The 18,996-nt window shown below is 45.3% G+C and overlaps 1 protein-coding gene across 2 annotated transcripts in view; it reads right to left on the reverse strand.

Moving 5' to 3' along the window:
- GAS2 (growth arrest specific 2) overlaps nucleotides 1-10,376 on the reverse strand; it is a 157,546-nt gene extending 147,170 nt beyond the window's left edge. Inside the window, exon 1 of one of the 2 annotated variants that reach the window (XM_077322008.1) lies at nucleotides 10,186-10,376. The gene's annotated coding sequence lies outside the window, so the exon portion shown is untranslated. The remainder of the gene's footprint in view (nucleotides 1-10,185) is intronic. The other variant, XM_077322006.1, reaches the window with a different exon arrangement.
- Nucleotides 10,377-18,996: the final 8,620 nt, after the last annotated feature.

Below are 18,996 nucleotides of genomic sequence, written 5' to 3' on the forward strand. Positions count from 1 at the left end.
CTGCTGATCATGCAGGCCATTTCTGAGGTATATTACTATTTATAGGCCAGGGCATTTAGACAAAAGGCTGTTGTACATCAAAAGAAATGGTAATTCCATGCCTTTCCGGAGTCAACTGCATGAAAGGTAATCCAGAGTAAATGGGACTACACAATTACCGCTGGAACACAATTGTCATGCGCCACTCTGTGTACCTGTCACAGTGTAATACCCCCTGGAGTCAGGGGACTGAGGTCCATATGGTTTTGAAATCACCAGCCCATATACTATTTCCTTATGCTGCTTGTTTTATTCACCAATCCATAGCCCTGCAGTTGTGGTTAATTTCACCTAGTTCAGGGTTACAGTGCACTACATAGGAAAACAGCCACAATGTTGCAACCTACCTTATTCTACTCCAGGTAACTTCCTCTCATTTCCTCCCCCCCCTTCTTATAGCCCCATCTTCCCACCTAGCCTTTGAGCTAAGATCCACCCTCCTCTATTTCCTGCCCTGCATTAACCTACCTGGGCTCAGAGCACCATTGTTGTCCCATCCAGGCTTCCTCATGGCCTTCACACCGTTTTAGCTTCCGCACGGGCATGCTTCCATGGGGGTCCTGTTTCTGAGGCTATCCCTGCTGCACCTTTCTGCCTCTAATTCCACCCAGATGAACCTTGCTGCTGGATCGAAGGTTCCGGGGGCTTGTCCTGCCCTTCCAGTCAGTTTGTTCTGAGTAGCTTGCCACATATTATAGTATTTTTAAATATTTATTTCACATGTTTTAATGCTGCTTTTCCACCCAGCCAGGGCCCATAAGGCAAATACTGTAGTAATGCTGGATCTGTCATAATGAATGTCTCCTTCAATGAATCATATGTCTTTGCACCTATCACAGTATAGCAGTGTTGCATCTATCAAACTTTCTCCATCGATGAACCATTTGCCTAGACCAGGCTTTCTCAACCAGGGTTTCATGAAATATTCAATATATTTTTAAAATCTGTTAAACAATTATCAGACAATTTGACCATATATGATCATGCCAGCCCCCAAATGGCCATTGACAAGCCTGGAGGGGGTGGGAAGGGGAGTGGCCTCAGCTTCCCAAAACAATTCTGCATCATCACACCACTTCCGGGGTTTCTCAAAGCCCGAAGAATATTTCAGGGGTTTCTCAATGGTTAAAAAAAGTTGAGAAAGGCTGTCTGAGACTGCGAAGCTCAAGAAAAGTTGCATGCCATCTAAAGTGGTAATGGGAAGCGATGTCAAGTCACAGCCCATTTACAGGGGGGTTAGTGACCCCATAGGGTTTTCAAGGCAAGAGGCATTTGTGGGTAGCTTGCCAGTGCCTGTGTCCCTAGACTTCCTTGGTGGCCTCCCATCCAAATACTAACCAAGGCCAACCCAGCTTAGCTTCCAAGGTCTGATGTTATCAGGAAAGCATTGGCCTTCCAGGTCAGGTGCCTTCTAATGTATGATTGTTCAGCATTTTGCACTTGCTGAGAAAGTCTGGTCCTGCTTCTTACTAGTCTATGGCACTTCAGCAAACTGTGGTGAAGAATAGCTCACTACTCTGACTGGCCAGATGCCCTGACTAAGCATGTGGTGACTGAACTTTATCTACTTCCCTCAAAACCTTACAAATTATTTTGAACCAACAGCATTTTAATAATTATGTGTAAAGCATTACATGGCTTTTGAGGATCATTTTACACATCTGTCCCACTATATGCCCATGTCTACTGCCCTTATAATATTACTGTGGGCGGCGGGGAGGACAGATTGGAAACAAATGGGCATTGCTTCTATGATGTGACTAAAAAGTATAGAAAAGCAACAACACAGTGAACTAACTAAGCAAAGGGAGCACCAGCTGCAAATGCAGCCAAGCATCAGCTTTCAGAGATACAAGACCATGACATAGGACAGCATCTATTTGGGAAATAAATGAGGAGCAAAAGATCAAAAGCCGAAGTCATATTCAACACAGGCTAACGTAAGTTTTTGATATCACCACTGTCCCTTATTAGGATAAAAAGGCATTTAGAAAAGCAGAACTTCTCTGGTCCTTCTTCTGCTGCCTGCAATTTGGGGGCTGAAACATTCAGAAATTAGGATTTATGTTGTGCCCGCAAAAGTATTTAGCTGAGCTAATATAATTATTGTCAGCAGATGTGGGTCTACATCTACGTGGAGGTTTATGTGTGCAGGTTAACACTGCCAACTTCTCCTAATTATTATTATTATTGTTCATTTTTACAAGCACTTTGCTTCTTAGCTATGCATGCATCTTGGAGTCGATCCAAGACACCCTCCTGAGAAAGGGCTCTGCAGTTGGCTGCTACTTAAGCTTGACAGCTTTGGATTGGGAAAATCCTAGAGCTTTGGGATAGAGCCTGGAGGACTCTACCCTGGAGGAGAAGGTTTGGGGAGGTACTTTAGTCCATAATGCTTCGTCCCTGAGTCCACCCAGGGGAAGTGATCTCTGTAGTCTGGAGATCAGTGTTAATTCCAGGAAATCTTCAGGCCTGATGGGTAGGTTGGCAACCTTAATACTACTATGTGAAACACTTTGGCATGGCTAGTCCATTCACTTCTATCAAGATGTATGAACCCAATTATACCTGTAGACAGGAAGGCTTGGGAGGGCAGGCTAGCTCGTCAAACCTTCGTTGAGGAATTTGTGCATTAATTTGTCCCAATTATTGCATTTTTCTCCTGTCCACAGTACAAAACATGCAGAGAAAGTGCCCTTTTTTGAGGATAGTAATCAGTAGAGATGGAGGGATCCTAGGAGAAAAAGTGGTCCCACAAAATAATGATCAAAATAGGTTCAATTAGCCAAGTATTTATTACAGAAGAACATTTTGGTGTTGCCAACAAGTCTCTGTTTCATTGTTGTCATACCTCCCCCCCCCCAATCTTGGCATCAAAATCATCTGATCTATGCCAGCCACAGGAGGCTCAAAATCAGCTCTGGGGCATCTAGAAGAGAAATGTTTACATCCAGGAGGGAAAAGGCAGGTTTATGTCTAACTCCATGTAATCCCATCATGCTCGCTGGTAACAATGGCAACCTCGGAGAGAAATAATCCCCCTCTCTTCTCCTAGTCTTCAAACCACTAATCCACACTTCTCAGTATGAGAAAGAGAGAGAGACAGAGACAGAGAGAGAGAGACAGGGAAGTTACTTTTGACCTATGGAGACCCTATGAATTAATGTCCTCCAAAACATCCCATCATGAAGCCTTGCTCAGATCTTGCAATCCGAAAGCGATGGCTTCCTTGACTGAGTCAATCCACATCATATTGGGACTTCCTCTTGTCCGTCTATTTTCTCTAGAATTATTGTCTTTTTCCAGTAACTGGTCTTCTCACATATCTTCTCTTTCAAAAGTCCTGGTTGGTTTTGTACTCAAACTTTAGAAAGTACAGAATTATTGTTGTTTTTATTGTTATTATTTCTAGGCTACCTCTCTCTAGTAACAGTCTCAGGGTTGCTCACAGCAGTTAAAACTTCATATACAGCCTTATCCATTGTTGTTCCTCTATATATTTATGAAACAGCCTGGGGGGTGGGACGTGTCTGGCTTTCCAAGTTAGAATAGGGCCAATCAGGGTGCAACTAAATTTGCTCTGATTCGTCCTTCCCCTGCAGCTCCCGTCCTTCGTCCCTGGACTCTAGCCTCTTTGCTCTCAGATGCCTCAGTGCCTGGAGCCAGCATCAGGTAAGGGGAGAGGGCAAAGGGTCGTGGTGGAGGGCCTGCTAAGGAGGGCCTCTTGGGTTGCTAGGCTGGGCCTGCTGACTGCCTGCTAAGGAGCTCTGTCCTGGCCCTGATAATGAGCTGCCCAGCCCCCTGCCTGCCCCACTTGATCTGGCTGCGAGCTGCAGCCCAAAGCCACCTTAAGCTGCCTGGCCAGGGGCCAGGGGTAGGGGGCCTTTTAAAGGCCCATTCTTAGGAACAGGCTTTGAGCTAGTAATCATATAAATTTAAAACAACCAATTGAAACAATAACATGCTCTGTTACTAAAACACGTTAATGGGTGAATCAGAATTTCACACAAGCCTAGGTGGAAAAAGAGAAGGGCTGACAGAAGTGGTGGAGGGGGCACATTTAGATGTCAGTGAGGTAGCCTTGGCCTCAACTATGTGTCTGGTGAAAGAATACCATTTTACAGGCCCTTTGGAACTGTGACAGTTCTGAAAGGGCCCAGATCTGGGTCACCAACTTAGGACCCAAGCTGGAGCCAGGCCCAAAAAGGCTCTTGCAAATGTTAGCTGAAGTGTGCTGAAAGTGGTTTCAAAGTGCTTTATGCAGTATGCACGAAAGCATCCTTGGTCACTTGCCTCCATTTGCCTGCTATGTGTTGAACAATATGTGTATGTACATTTGGAATATTCATATTTTAGCACTGCATTCCATCTCCTGGTATCATGACTGCGAGTTCTAAGATAATTTAATGTTCTAATATTTCCCTTCAAACAATGTCAGTACTTAAAAAAAAAAAGTGTTAGGATTTGTTACTTTGTCCAACTGTCCCCTGATTGTTACAGTTTCTAACTGTCGCTCAGGCTATTGTACTATGATTTGGGGTTGGACTGCAAAGTGACCTCCAAGCACATCTAAGGTAAAAGGTAAAGGTATCCCCTGTGCAAGCACTGGGTCATGTCTGACCCTTGGGGTGACGCCCTCCAGCGTTTTCATGGCAGACTCAATACAGGATGGCCTTGCCAGTGCCTTCCCCAGTCATTAGCATTTACCCCCCAGCAAGCTGGATACTCATTTTACCGACCTAGGAAGGATGGAAGGCTGAGTCAACCTTGAGCCGGCTGCTGTGATCGAACTAACAGCCTCATGGACAGACAGCTTCAGACAGCATTTCTGCTGCTTACCACTCTGCGTCACAAGAGGCTCTTCACATCTAAGGTACAGGTAGCCTAATACAGTGGTCCCCAACCCCCGGTCCGGGGACTGGTCCCGGTCCGTGGATCAGTCAGTACCAGGCCACGTCTCCCTCCTCGTCCTCCTCTCTGGCTGCTACCTCGGGGGCTACCCTGCCACTCTGCCGCTGGCTCACCTTTGGTGTTCTCCGGCGGCTGCCATGGCTGGGGCTCCCTCTCAGTGTGGCACTATGCAGCTGCTGCTGGCAGCTCCCCCCAGTGGGCGGTGGGAAGTCAGGGGAGCCGGGGCTCAGGCGGCGGTGACTCCCCCCCCCCCGGGCCTCAGTAAAATTGTCAAGCATTGACCGGTCCCCGGTGATAAAAAGGTTGGGGACCACTGGCCTAATACACTATCATACGAGATTAAGTAGAAGGCAGTAGGAGTGGCATTTCTTTACAGAAGATGTATAACTGAAACATGCACCTGGCCATTTATCTGAATTCTAGCATACCTCATTGGACTACTAATGGATAATGGTGAATTAATTATTTTCTCATACATCTCCTAGCTATCCAAAGCTAGTTGAAATAAAACAATCTGGCAGCTTCCAGAAGATGTACAAACTCAGGTTTTCATGAGGCTCCAGGGGAATAGATTTCTAAAGCGAATGGACAACTGCTAAGGTATCTTTCTATGTACTCCTTCATTTGGTGTATGGACAGTGTTCTTAAGAGAGGAGCAAGGATAAAGGTCATGGAGGCAATATCTTAGGTATATATGAACCAGGCTGTTCAGGACTTTATAGATCATCACCTTGAATTGAGTTTGGAAGGCAACAGGGAGCTAGTGCATACACTGGTGCACTGGTATAAATATGGTCCTTATTAACTTACTAATATTCTTAGATCTGAGGCTAAGAGAATAAAATATAAGAAAATATATATTAGCTGTAACTACATTATAAGTAACCATATCTATAATCTTAATGGTTATTTTCCCCCTCTAAGAACAACAAATAACTGGATAAAATATAAACTCACTCATATGCAGCAAGCATAGTTATATTTTTGTAAGGAAATTCAATCTTTTTTTCTCGTTATTTTATTATTCATATAAACCATACCGCAACGTATGTAGCCCAGAGTTTCTGGAACTCTCCCAGATTAGCTTGGAGCATGCTGTACATGTTAAAGAAAAGGGGGAGTAGAAAGGGGAGAGGGGAACCACCATCTGAAAGTCATTAATCAATTAGAATTTTTAAGAGCTTACATCAAAATGCGATCTACACTGATAAAGTAAACTCTAATTCACAAGCAGCCTTTGTCCTTTGTATTATGAATACATCTGATACAAAGTGAATGGTGTGCTTAAAATGCAATGGGACAAGAACCTGGCACATGGCAACACACTGATGCTTAATACTTACATAAGCCTTGTGGATTGGAAGCGAGCACAAAATGAAATTAGCAAATATATTTCTCTTTTTGCAGCTGGCCACTAACAGCAATAGACTTTCTAGATCAGTCTTCCCTCCCTCAGTGGTTGCACCACAATTAGTAAACTAGAATTGCTTGAAAATGGATGACTCCTTTTGGATTGGGACTTTTCAGGGCCTGTTCTCCCAGACAAGATTCTTAAACAAACTTCTGCAATAGAGATGACCTGAACTAATAAGGTCTGCATGGACTCAGTGTGGGATTTGTCTTGCTACTATAGTGGTTATTCCAACCTAGCAAGTTTGTGTTCAGCAAGCATTGATAGATTCATGGCTGCTATTGGAAACCACATCTCTCCAATGTGAGAACTGTCACATTTTAACCCTATGTTACTGGCTGTTACAGCAAATTATTCTCTCTTCTTCCCCCAACATAAGGCTTATTCAAATGTGTTACATAATCTGAAATGGTGACATTGTCCAGAAACGATGTTGTGAAAGATAAGATACCAACACTATCCAGGCACTAGAAATGTAATCACATCAATAAGCATTTGTTGTAGTCTGCTGTCTGGATTCTGCAAAGTATTTTGAATGTCACTTACAAACTGGCATATCCCATGCAACTGATTTTCTCTGATTCAAATGTTCAGTGAAATGTTTAATCTGAAGAAGAGGTTTTTTATACCCTGCTTTTCTGTAGCTTAAAAGGAAACATCAGAACTACAAAAATAATAGGTCTTAAGTCAGCCTAGAGGTCATATGCCTTGACCCAAAACCTTTGCTGATATTAGTTGTGGTCAGTATTTAGATGTCAGAATGTCTAGAAATCTGGTCCCATATCCAGACACGGCAATCCTATTTCCACCTCTTGTCTTGCTACGTAACTGGCGCCCTTTGAGGGCCCTTCCGCATGTTGTTAACAGAGAGCTGCTTTAGGACATGTGCTTTCTGTGCTGCTCAGATTAGGGGGTTAGTGTAGAACCACTTGAGAGAAGGTCAGCAATATAGGCCAAAGAATGATGGCATTGGATGGAGTGGCACAGAGAAGATCTACAACAGCCATGAGGCCCAGATCTTCTGATGTTACCAGAGGAGCACAGAAAGAACAAATGACACAGCTGCTCTCTATACCAAAATGCCGGATGGGCAGCAATGTCAGACAGGGATTCTATAGACATGATGGCCAATCGTAGTCAGTGGTGAGGCCAATGAACATGGTACATGCTCAAAAGGATCCCCTGCCAGAAGGGACCTGAGATATGGCACAGCTTACCCAGTGGCATGTCTAATGAACTTGACCCATGCTTAGAACTTGGGCCACTTTTGCTTTTACAGCTCAACCCTGAGCAGAATATAGGAGAAAACTTTACTTGAAGCGAGGTTGATGGGAACTCCCCAGTGAATTCAACCACAGAAAATTTCCATTCTGCCCCTGAAGGTGAACCAGTTATTGTCTCACTCCTCTATGATTCTTCTCTGCATCATTCTCTCCACAGGGCCCACAGTCCCTTCTGCAGTTCGTTTGTGATTCACTTCACCTCTGAATATTTCACCTGGCCAGCCGCTAGCAGTGGGAAGGTATTCCCTATGCCTTTCTATGGGCTGTTCTGAATTCTTCTCCGTGGCCTACTGCACTTTACCAAAGGCATTGCAGCAAGTCAGTTACAACAAATCTCTTCATGAAATCAAAGCCCACATCGCAAAGCCATTACGTTTGGCCAGGCATCTGCTTGACAGTGAAGACCTGATCCAAGATTTAATGGGTTTGGAGAGAGAGAGAGAGAGAGCACAGTCTCCCACCCCACCTCCCTCAGTTTATGGTCCTTGTGACAAAGCTACGTTTTCAGTTGAAGCAGGACTGCGATGGAGGTGGAGGAAAAACCTGCAATGCGACGGGGGGGAAAAAGGGGGGGGGGTTATTTCTGCGTCTCACATTCCTCTTCCAAGCACAAGGGAAGGCAAAGCCTTCCAAGCCGAGGCCAGAGGCGGAGGCTCCAATCCAAAAAAATAGAGCGGGCTTCGATCGTTTGGACAGGGGGGAGGGAGCGAAGCAGCCTGAAGAAGCCAGGCGGTAACATGATCTGGGCAAATAATAATAGAGAGCCTGTCTCGCTACAGCTCGCCCTTGTCTACATCCATCTCCATCTCGCAGGGAGAAAGACAAGGAGGGCTGTGCATTAAAACTCTTCCCTTGGGGTGGTCGGACCGATCGGAGCTCTGCACTCAAACGAGGGGAAACACTCTATTTAAGAATTACCGCCCCCCCCCCCGCTCGCACTCTTTCCTGGCCCTTCGTGGTTCAACATTGGCTGCAGATGTTTCTAGATTCGAATATCACCAAGGATTTTGTTGAAGGCCCCCTCACATGCCTTCTTACCGGACCGTAATTCAAGACGAGCGCATTCAGTGGCTTTGGATGGAGCCTTCTTCTGCTCTGCTTTATTATTATTATTATTTATAATTATGATGTGGATATCACTAAATCTGTTCTGTCGAGGTCTCTCGAGTCATCTCCCGAAGATAGTATCGGAGGCCAGCCGTGCTGGGTCAGCTGCAGAACAGTTCACTTCCGAGTCCAGTAGCGCCTTGGAGACCAACTCTTTTTTTGGAGGCATCTCAGGAAGGGAACAGGCGCTTCGGCAGGGCAGGTCGAAGAGCGGCAGGGGTGAAGGGCCTTAGTAACTCCCACTCGTCGATGGCTGTGAAGTCCCTGGCTGGTTTTCACCCACGGTGAAGAATACCCTTTCAAGGCCCTCCACCAAGCCTTTGCAACTGGACTTCCCCGTTCCGCACAGGAAAAAGTCGCAAATGACTGCTAAAGCGCATTATCCTACACATGTGAAAGCAGCCCAACTTAACATCCAAGCATTTCCGGAGAAGCATAACACACCCCCTTCCCCCATTGCAGCCACTCGAGTGTTCGGCCTCTGGTACATCTAGGTAGTGTGAGGAGGCTGCATGGTTGTTATGTGCATGCCAAAAACAAAAAAAAAAAACCCTTCAAATCTGGGTAACAGAGGAGTCTGTTCTAGCTCGAATGGAACTCTTCGGAGGACACCTAGGTCTCTAGATACATAATATAGCTATGCTCGTGAATGGGTGCCCTAAACTTACCTTCCAAAACAACATCACCAGCGACATACATAGTATTTAAGTAATAAAGGGACAAGTGGCATATCTCTCTCTCATTTTCTTTCACACACACACAGGATGCTCGCACGGCAGATAGCTTTGGAATATACGTGCTAAACCCAGTTCCCGCACTGAAGAAAGACGAATGTAAATTGCCATTATCGGACCGAAGGTGGATTTGTTCTGTATTCAAGCCCCACAGTCATGCGCCAAAGCTCCGCGGCACAGTCCAATCCAGGCTTCTGCAACTGCAAAGTGCTTTCTTTTTCAAGACATAAAACATCCCCTCCCCATTTATTGCTTTCTGACTTGGTCTGCCCCCAAAGAGGGAAAGGAAACGCCACGAGCTCGCGTGTGCAAACTCTGCGGGCCCCGAGCCCTGCCAGCTGCCCGTGCGCCCAGCCCCATTGCAAGGTGGCGGTGAGGGCGCCTTGCCTTTGCGGAACCAGAGGTGGACAACAATAGAAACTCTCCGCGACTGAGCGCGAAGGCACAAATTGCCCGCTTGCCCCCGCTCCCTTACTACCGGGAAACAAACAACAGCAGGCACGCACGCACACACACACGCAACACTCCCCTTTAAGGTCGGCTGCAAAACAGCCCGTCAGCTGCTTGCTAATGACTCGCAGCGGCGGCCACCAGAGTCCTCTTCCCCCGCGATGGCTCTTTATTAGGAGCCAGCCAGCCAGCCAGCTCAGCCGGCCAGCATTTCGCGCCCGCCTCCCGCTTTGCAGGGATTCGCACTCACTTGCGCTGTGCAGTGCTCTGGCGCTCTTCTCCGCTTGCAGCCTGTCCTGTCCTCCCCTTCTGAGCAGTCCTGCAGCACTACTGCCACTCTTCATACTTCTGATCTCTCTGTACTTGGTGCTCTCTTTGGGAAACCCTTTTTTTTCCTTCCCCCCCCCCTTCCCCGTCAGAAACAGATTTCCTACATTTCATCAGTCCACATAGACTGAACGGAAGTTAAATGCTTACTTTTTTTTTTAGGCGGGTGGGGGGAGAAACACAATTGACACCGGTTTACCCTTGAAATGCAGGGATATTGAATTACAAACTATTGGCAAGGACTTGGGGCTGGGAGAACCATCCATCCAGCTCTTATAATATTTTTGCTGCATCCAGCCCTCTGATTGGGAAGGGGGAAAGATGACCTAAAAATGCTGGCTGAGATTTATTTGGCAGGGTTAATGATGCCACTGCTAAAGGGTTCCTTTCTGGACACCTCAGACCTAATTTTAGCTCGATCCTTTAATGATAATTGGGTGCAATTTATTGCCTTTAAAGTCAGTGGCAAAGATCCCATTGATTTTAAAGCACATAAAAAATGTTGTGCTGGTTTACTGTGGCATTGTGAAAAAGGCGACATGATCAAAAGCCATGGGACGTTCATACCACAGCAAAACACTGACAACAAAACTAACAGTCAAACACAGTCAAACATTAAGAGTCCAATCCTGTGCAGGGCTACTCCAGTCTATATCCACTGAACTCAGTAGGCTCACACTAGTGTATCTTGAGATACAGCATTTCAGGTTGGCCCAGGATCATTTGCAATATCCATGGCATATTCCAATGGAGCCAGCATGGTGTAGTGGTTGAAGCATCAGACCAGGTTCAAATTCCCACTCTTCCATGGAAGCTTGCTCAATTACCTTGGGCCAGTCACACACTTCAGCCTAACCTACTTCACATGGGGTGTTGTGTGATGATGAAGCAGAATTGAGGAGAACAATGTAAGCTGCTTTGGATCTCTGCTGGAGGGGAAAGTAGGATATAAACAAGAACACATCACACACTTGTGTCTCAACAGCAGAGTACCTGGTTTGCATGCAGAACATACCAGGTTCAGTCTCTGGCAGCGCCAGGTAGAAGGAAAAGATGGTCCTTGTTTGTTTGTTTGTATTTCTTATCCGCCGCTGTCTGAAGACAGTCTTGCAGCAGGTAACAACACTAAAAAGATAAAACCCACATAAAAAGATAAAACCAAAATCAGACCCACAATAGGTCTGCTTAAAAGCCTGGAGAATCATAGAATCATAGAGTTGGAAGGGGCCATACAGGCCATCTAGTCCAACCCCTTGCTCAATGCAGGATCAGCCCAAAGCATCCTAAAGCATCCAAGAAAAGTGTGTATCCAACCTTTGCTTGAAGACTGCCATTGAGGGGGAGCTCACCACCTCCTTAGGCAGCCTGTTCCACTGCTGAACTACTCTGAATGTGAATTTTTTTCCCTGATATCTAGCCTATATCGTTGTACTTGAAGTTTAAACCCATTACTGCATGTCCTCTCCTCTGCAGCCAACAGAAACAGCATCCTGCCCTCCTCCAAGTGACAACCTTTCAAATACTTAAAGAGGGCTATCATGTCCCCTCTCAGCCTCCTTTTCTCCAGGCTGAACATACCAAGTCCCTCAACCTATCTTCATAGGGCTTGGTCCCTTGGCCCCAGATCATCTTTGTTGCTCTCCTCTGTACCCTTTCATTTTTATCTACGTCCTTCTTGAAGTGAGGCCTCCAGAACTGCACACTGTACTCCAGGTGTGGTCTGACCAGTGCCGTATACAATGGGACTATGACATATTGTGATTTTGATGTGATGCCCCTGTTGATACAGCCCAAAATGGCATTTGCCTTTTTTACCGCTGCATCACACTGCCTGCTCATGTTTAGTTTACAACCCACAAGTACCCCAAGGTCTCGTTCACACACAGTGTTACCTAGAAGCGTATCCCCCATCCAGTAGGCATGCTTTTCATTTTTCTGACCCAGATGCAGAACTTTACACTTATCTTTATTAAATTGCATCTTGTTCTCATTTGCCCATTTTTCCATTGTGTTCAGGTCTCGTTGAACTCTATCTCTATCTTCCGGAGTATTTGCCAGTCCTCCCAATTTGGTGTCATCTGCAAACTTGATGAGTAGTCCCTCCACCCCCTCATCTAGATCATTAATAAACATGTTTAAAAATACCGGGCCGAGCCCCGAGCTCTGTGGTACCCCGCTACTCCCCTCTCTCCAGTCTGATGAAACACCATTGACAACAACTCTTTGAGTGCGGTTCTCTAACCAATTCCCAATCCACTTAACTATCTGAAAATCCAGATTGCAGTCCTTCAACATATCCATCAGAACATCATGGGGAACCTTGTCAAAAGCTTTACTAAAATCCAAGTAAATGACATCAACCGAATTTCCCTGATCCAGCAAACCTGTTACTTGGTCAAAAAAGGAAACCAGGTTGGTCAGGCAGGACCTGTTGGAGACAAATCCATGCTGACTTCCTTGGATCACCAAATTTTCTTCCAGATGTTTGCAGATCGCTCCCTTTAATATCTGCTCCATTATCTTCCCCACAGCAGAGGTCAGACTCACTGGTCTGTAGTTTCCCGGGTCATCCTTCCTCCCTTTTTTGAAGATCGGAATAACGTTTGCTCTCTTCCAGTCCTCTGGAACATCTCCAGTCCTTAAAGAGGTTCTGAAGATGATGGACAAGGGCTGTGCAAGTTCTCTGGAAAGTTCTCTGAGCACTCTCGGGTGCATTTCATCCGGCCCAGGGGATTTGAACTCATCCAGTGCAGCTAAATGCCTCTCGACAATCTCTCTATCCGTGTTAACCTGCCACCCAGACACTATCCTTAGGCTACGGCTGTCTCTAGATGTGCCTAAACACTTTGACCTGTGGGAAAAAACAGATGTAAAATAGGCACTAAGCCTTTCTGCTTTCTCTGCATCTTCCGTTAGAGTTTGTCCATCCACACCCAACAGTGGGCCTATTGCCTCCTTTACTTTACATTTGCTCCTCACATAACTGAAAAATCTTTTCTTGTTACAATGGGCTTCCCTAGCCAATCTTAGCTCACTCTCAGCTTTGGCCTTTCTGATGATTAATCTGCAGTGCCTAGTAACCTGTAGGTATTCTTCTTTAGAGCTCTGTCCTTCCCTCCATTTCCTGAACATTTCCCTTTTCTTTCTTAGTTCCTCTTGAAGTTCTCTGTTCATCCAAATAGGCTTTTTAGAGCTCCTGCAGTGTTTTCGTCTTTCTGGGATAGTCATTGATTGAGCATGCAATAGCTCTTGTTTGAGTAGCGCCCACCCTTCACATGCTCCCTTCCCTTCCCTTCAAGCATTCTCATCCAAGGTGCTACCAGTCAGAGTTCATGATACCAAGCTTGATAGGCCAGTGGTCTTACTCAGTATAAAGCAGCTCCTCATGCCCCTGTGTTTCCCCATGACACCCATGGAGGATCATACCACTTAGCTATCTTTAATAGCATCAAGGATACATTTCTTAAGATTTTTTTTTTTGTGGAAGTTGGCCTTTCAATTTCAAGGTAAACTTACTTCGATTGTCAGAGGCCTTAGAATATGAGCTGAAGCACCACGTAGGCCAGTGATATACAATCCATTAAGTGATCTACGAAGTGTAGTGGCTGGATCAGGATCTGAAAGACTCAGGTTTAAATCCTCAATATTCCATGGAAGCTAGTGGGTGCCCTTGGGACAGTCACACACCCTCAACCTAACCCTAAGCTCACTCACAGGATATTTAAGGAGAATGGAGGAATGATAAATGATGTTATCTGCTTTGGGTCATCACTGGGAGAAAGGGAGATTATAAATGCAGTAAATAAAAATAAATTAATATAAGCAGGAACACGCACTATTTACTCTTTCCCTCCCCTGGAACGATCGCCCCTATTCCTGCTTTCTTCTCTCTCTTTTTCCCACCCACCAGCTAAACTTCCTTTTAGTTTAGCTTCTTCCTGCTCGTCTTTCCCTCTTTCCCACTAAGCGCCTGCCGATTGGCCTCTCCGACTGCCGCCCCGCTGCAAAGGGAGCAATTGCGAGCCGCGCGCAGCGTGGCTGGCGGGTGGTCCCTGGCCGGTAGCCTGACGCGTTGAGAGGTGCAAAGCGCCTCCGATGCGTCAGGCCGCCGGCACGTGGGACATGGCGGCCTGCCGACTCACCGGCTGCGTGCTGCCCCGCTAGCGCCCGCTGTATTGGAAGTACAGTGGGCTTCATTACTAGTATAACAATAAATTTTGGGAACAGAGAGTAAACCTTATAGAGATAACTGACTCATGTGGTGTGAACCACGTGAATATGTCAGGTTACTTAGAGGATCAATTTCTATTTAGGTGTGATTTCAAGTAGCTTCCTTTGTGTGAGGGTGAAGGCTGATTTGGTTTTGTTTGTTTTTTTCTGCATGCAGGACTTATTCCTGATTTTATTGGCAGTCGATATACAACCATTGGAATTGGGGGACGGGGTCAGGGCTGTTCCCTCATCTATCCTCCCTGAGTATTTTCACAGTTCTGGAGTCAGTGGATTTCCTTCTTCACATACCTTTAATAACAATAACAAGTCAGTGTGTTGTAGGCGTTGGTGTTGCAATCAGTCTCATGATACCTCCCTCCTTTTTTAAAAAACTGGAAAAAGGCATATTTCCATGAGCAATAGGACAAGAGACTTACTTAAAAAAAAAGAAAGCTAGGAATTCATAGGTCCTGCTAAGCCTGTTCTTATAACTCTTCAGCGACACAGCGATATTTTGTTCCCATTTTTAAACATATTAAAAGAACCCACTTGTTTTTGGGGTGGGGGTACAACAACAGGCCAACCATTGAACAGTGGGCTGAAGGTGGGTGGGACAAAGGAGGCTGACCAAAACATTACACATGAGGGGAAAGCTGACTCAAAACTGGCTGTCAAAAAAACCCATCCAAGTGAAAGTGGTCTCAAAGGGGGGGGGGGCACAAAATACCTGAAGTGGAAACTAAAGGCACAAAAAATGTATGTGGAAATTGGAAGATAAAATGAGGCAGTATGGGACCAGAACCAGTGGGGAAAGGCCATGCAGACCAGCAGCCCTTGCTCAGGTTGTTACATATTATACAAAACATCCCTGGAAACAGAAGTCAAAAGCAAATAATGGATGGGGCCACATATTTGCTGAGTCAATTCAATGGGTGGGTGCTGTTAGTTACTAGTGAGTAGGCTGTAGGGTCATTTTGCCATGTACTCAGCAACTGATTTTGCAGTTACACAACCGCAGCAAATTGAAGGGGGAATCAGACAATGGAGTTTTCATGTTCTGAAGTTCTTACTACTGCTGTGATGGAGTAACTTGTATGGAAACAAGCACTTCCGCAGGCCTTGTAAATAAAAATTATACTTTAGACAGATATGTGCATCATATTGGGAAGCGATAAAATTCACATGTCCACATTCCTCTTATCACATACACAAGCTGATTACTATACCAGTGGTAAGGTTAACTAACAGGGCTTATTAGCACAGTCAGCTTGTCATTGTTCAAAGAAGTCCTTTCATTATTCAATAGGGGGAAACAGATGTTGCAGCCTCCGTTTCAACTGCTGCATGGATGTAAATTATTGCCTGGTTGGGTTTCCTAATATTATCATCCTGTCATTTCCTTCCAAAAAAGTATAAGACTGAAAATGCCTGGGCATTTCACCCCCCCCCCCCAAGCCAGAACCAACCAATCCAAAGAATGTCATTGAAATTATTTTTAAAAGGAATGTGGTTTGTGGTGATCGGTCCTAAAACTATCTAACCGGAAATCGTCTGTGATAATTGGTTAAAGATTGCAACCATGACAAAAACAATCTGTAACATCATCATTTAACCTCCAGTCATATTCTTCAGCCTGCCAATCAATAATGTGGCCTCTAGAGGTGAGGGGGCTGGTAACTGCTGGGATATTTGGTTCTTTTAGCAGAGTTTTGCCCAATCATAGAAATGGGATACCAAGCACAGTAAATATTTCTCCCAAGAAGTATATTGCAAAAAGATGATGATGATGAAGAAGAAGAAGAAGAAGAAGAAGAAGAAGAAATAATAAGCTTATGTTTATTCATGTAGATCCAGTACATATTCAGGCTGCAGTCGAAAGAAGAGAAAGAAGCACTAATTGAAAGAGTACTTTCCCTTTCACAAATTGCCAGCTTGTTTAACATCATGTATAGGAGATTATGCAGACATTGCATCTACACGAGAGATCGGCAGAGAATGTCATCCCCCTGATGCTTACAGGGTACCTGTCTTACTTTCCTTTAGATGGCAGGCTAAAGACTTTTGGCTACACGTTTTAATCTATTTTAGGGTCCATTCCACAAAACTTAAATGTAGCCGAAGTCTTACCTTTTGTAAACGCTATTAATTTAACGTTCCACATGACGTCATAAACAAACTGCAAAACTCCTGCAAAACTCCTGCAAAACTCCAGCAACAATCAGAATTTTATAGTGCTTAGGGGGAAATCCAAAAAAGTGGATTCCCCTGAAAAAAAACACTATACTTCTTAGCACAAGCTGCAACATAACAGCAAAAGACATGTGTGTTCCCAAAATACCAGTAGAAAGAATGTCCCTCCCTAGCACTCGCCTCCGAGCTTCCGGAGACACGATCGCCTCCCCCCACCCCCCGTAAACCAGCGAAAGCAACAAATAAGCGAGGCTTCTTCGGCTGAAGTCCCTCCACAGAAGTGCTTAACAGTAAAACAAAGCTCCACTCTGCAATTGTCTTTAAAGTTCCCAAGCACAACACAGCACCCTGTTCGACACTGCCTGTAATTTTGGCCAGAAATTGCACCCATGGGGAGAGGGTTACTTGAAGAGCATGTAAATGGTTAAGCGCCAGCTCCTACACCAGCGAAAAAGGTCTTGAGACATCGAATGAACAAATACTCGTTGCTACTGGTGTTTTCAGATTTTAAAAAAACACTTTTAAAAGGGAAAGGGGCTTTGCACAAACACAACAGTTAATTGGCTGTTCTGTTTGTTTGATGGCCAGGGACAGGAAGAAGTGCGGAAAAATATCGCCTCCTTTGTTGCAATTCCGGTGAGACCGGAAACCTGTGGGGAATGAATAGACCTCTACTGCGACTTTAATATTCTACTAGAATTGAAGGTATGCGGAATGATGAAAATCTACTATTAAATATAGCGTTTCTGCATACTGCAAACATTTAGCAACACTGGTCATTGTGCGGAATGACCCTAGTTGTTTTATGATTTGCTTCTGGCCTGAGGACTCTTTTATCTGTGACTTTTTGCTGCTAGATGTGTGTGTCTCACTCCCCTCCCCCTGTTTGTGTGTTAATAGCTTATTGAAAAGCATACCTACTGGATGGGGGAATACACGCCTAGGTAACACTGTGTGTGAACGAGACCTTGGGGTACTTGTGGGTTGTAAACTAAACATGAGCAGGCAGTGTGATGCAGCGGTAAAAAAGGCAAATGCCATTTTGGGCTGTATCAACAGGGGCATCACATCAAAATCACAAGATGTCATAGTCCCATTGTATACGGCACTGGTCAGACCACACCTGGAGTACTGTGTGCGGTTCTGGAGGCCTCACTTCAAGAAGGACGTAGATAAAAATGAAAGGGTACAGAGGAGAGCGACGGGGATGATCTGGGGCCAAGGGACCAAGCCCTATGAAGATAGGTTGAGGGACTTGGGAATGTTCAGCCTGGAGAAAAGGAGGTTGAGAGGGGACATGATAGCCCTCTTTAAGTATTTGAAAGGTTGTCATTTGGAGGAGGGCAGGATGCTGTTCTCATTGGCTGCAGAGGAAAGGACATGCAGTACAACGATATATGCTAGATATCAGGGGGAAAAATTTTCAGTCAGAGGTGTTCAGCAGTGGAATAGGCTGCCTAAGGAGGTGGTGAGCTCCCCCTCACTGGCAGTCTTCAAGCAAAGGTTGGATACACACTTTTCTTGGATGCTTTAGGATGCTTTTTGGCTGATCCTGCGTTGAGCGGGGGGTTGGACTAGATGGCCTGTACGGCCCCTTCCAACTCCTATGACTCTATTATTGTAATGGTTTTGGTTTGTTTATAGTGGCTTGTTCTTAATTAGAGAGACTCCTATTTCCTGGCCTCACTCTTCATTGCCCACAGTGCCTGAGAGCAAAACAATTCTGAAAAGTCCAGTGTTGCAACAATGGCACGATGTCCCTTTCAGTATATATCTGGAAGTGACAGGAATGTGATGTTCTAGGATTCAGGATCCTATAGTGTCCTGTTGGCAATGTGACATCTCTTCTGGGTATTCACCCCAAAGTGATTCTATGCCCTCCCCTTCTCCCTAACCCTTGACCTTCCTTCTCCCACAAGATGCGTTCCAGGGACTGGCTACCCTATGAATCTTAATGGATTTATTTTGTTCTCAAGGACCATGGTTTGAGTTGTATGCTGCCTAGAGCAGGATTCCAGTGAGGTGTCATATACATTATTCTCAGCATGCAAATTCTGAGCTGTTGTTGTTGTTGTTAGGTGCGAAGTCGTGTCTGACCCATCACGACCCCATGGACAATGATCCTCCAGGCCTTCCTGTCCTCTACCATTCCCCGGAGTCCATTTATGTTTGCACCTACTGCTTCAGTGACTCCATCCAGCCACCTCATTCTCTGTCGTTCCCGTCTTCTTTTGCCCTCGATCGCTCCCAGCATTAGGCTCTTCTCCAGGGAGTCCTTCCTTCTCATGAGGTGGCCAAAGTATTTGAGTTTCATCTTCAGGATCTGGCCTTC

The sequence above is a fragment of the Paroedura picta genome, chromosome 2 (assembly GCF_049243985.1).
Source record: "Paroedura picta isolate Pp20150507F chromosome 2, Ppicta_v3.0, whole genome shotgun sequence".
Taxonomy (NCBI): Eukaryota; Metazoa; Chordata; class Lepidosauria; order Squamata; family Gekkonidae; genus Paroedura; species Paroedura picta.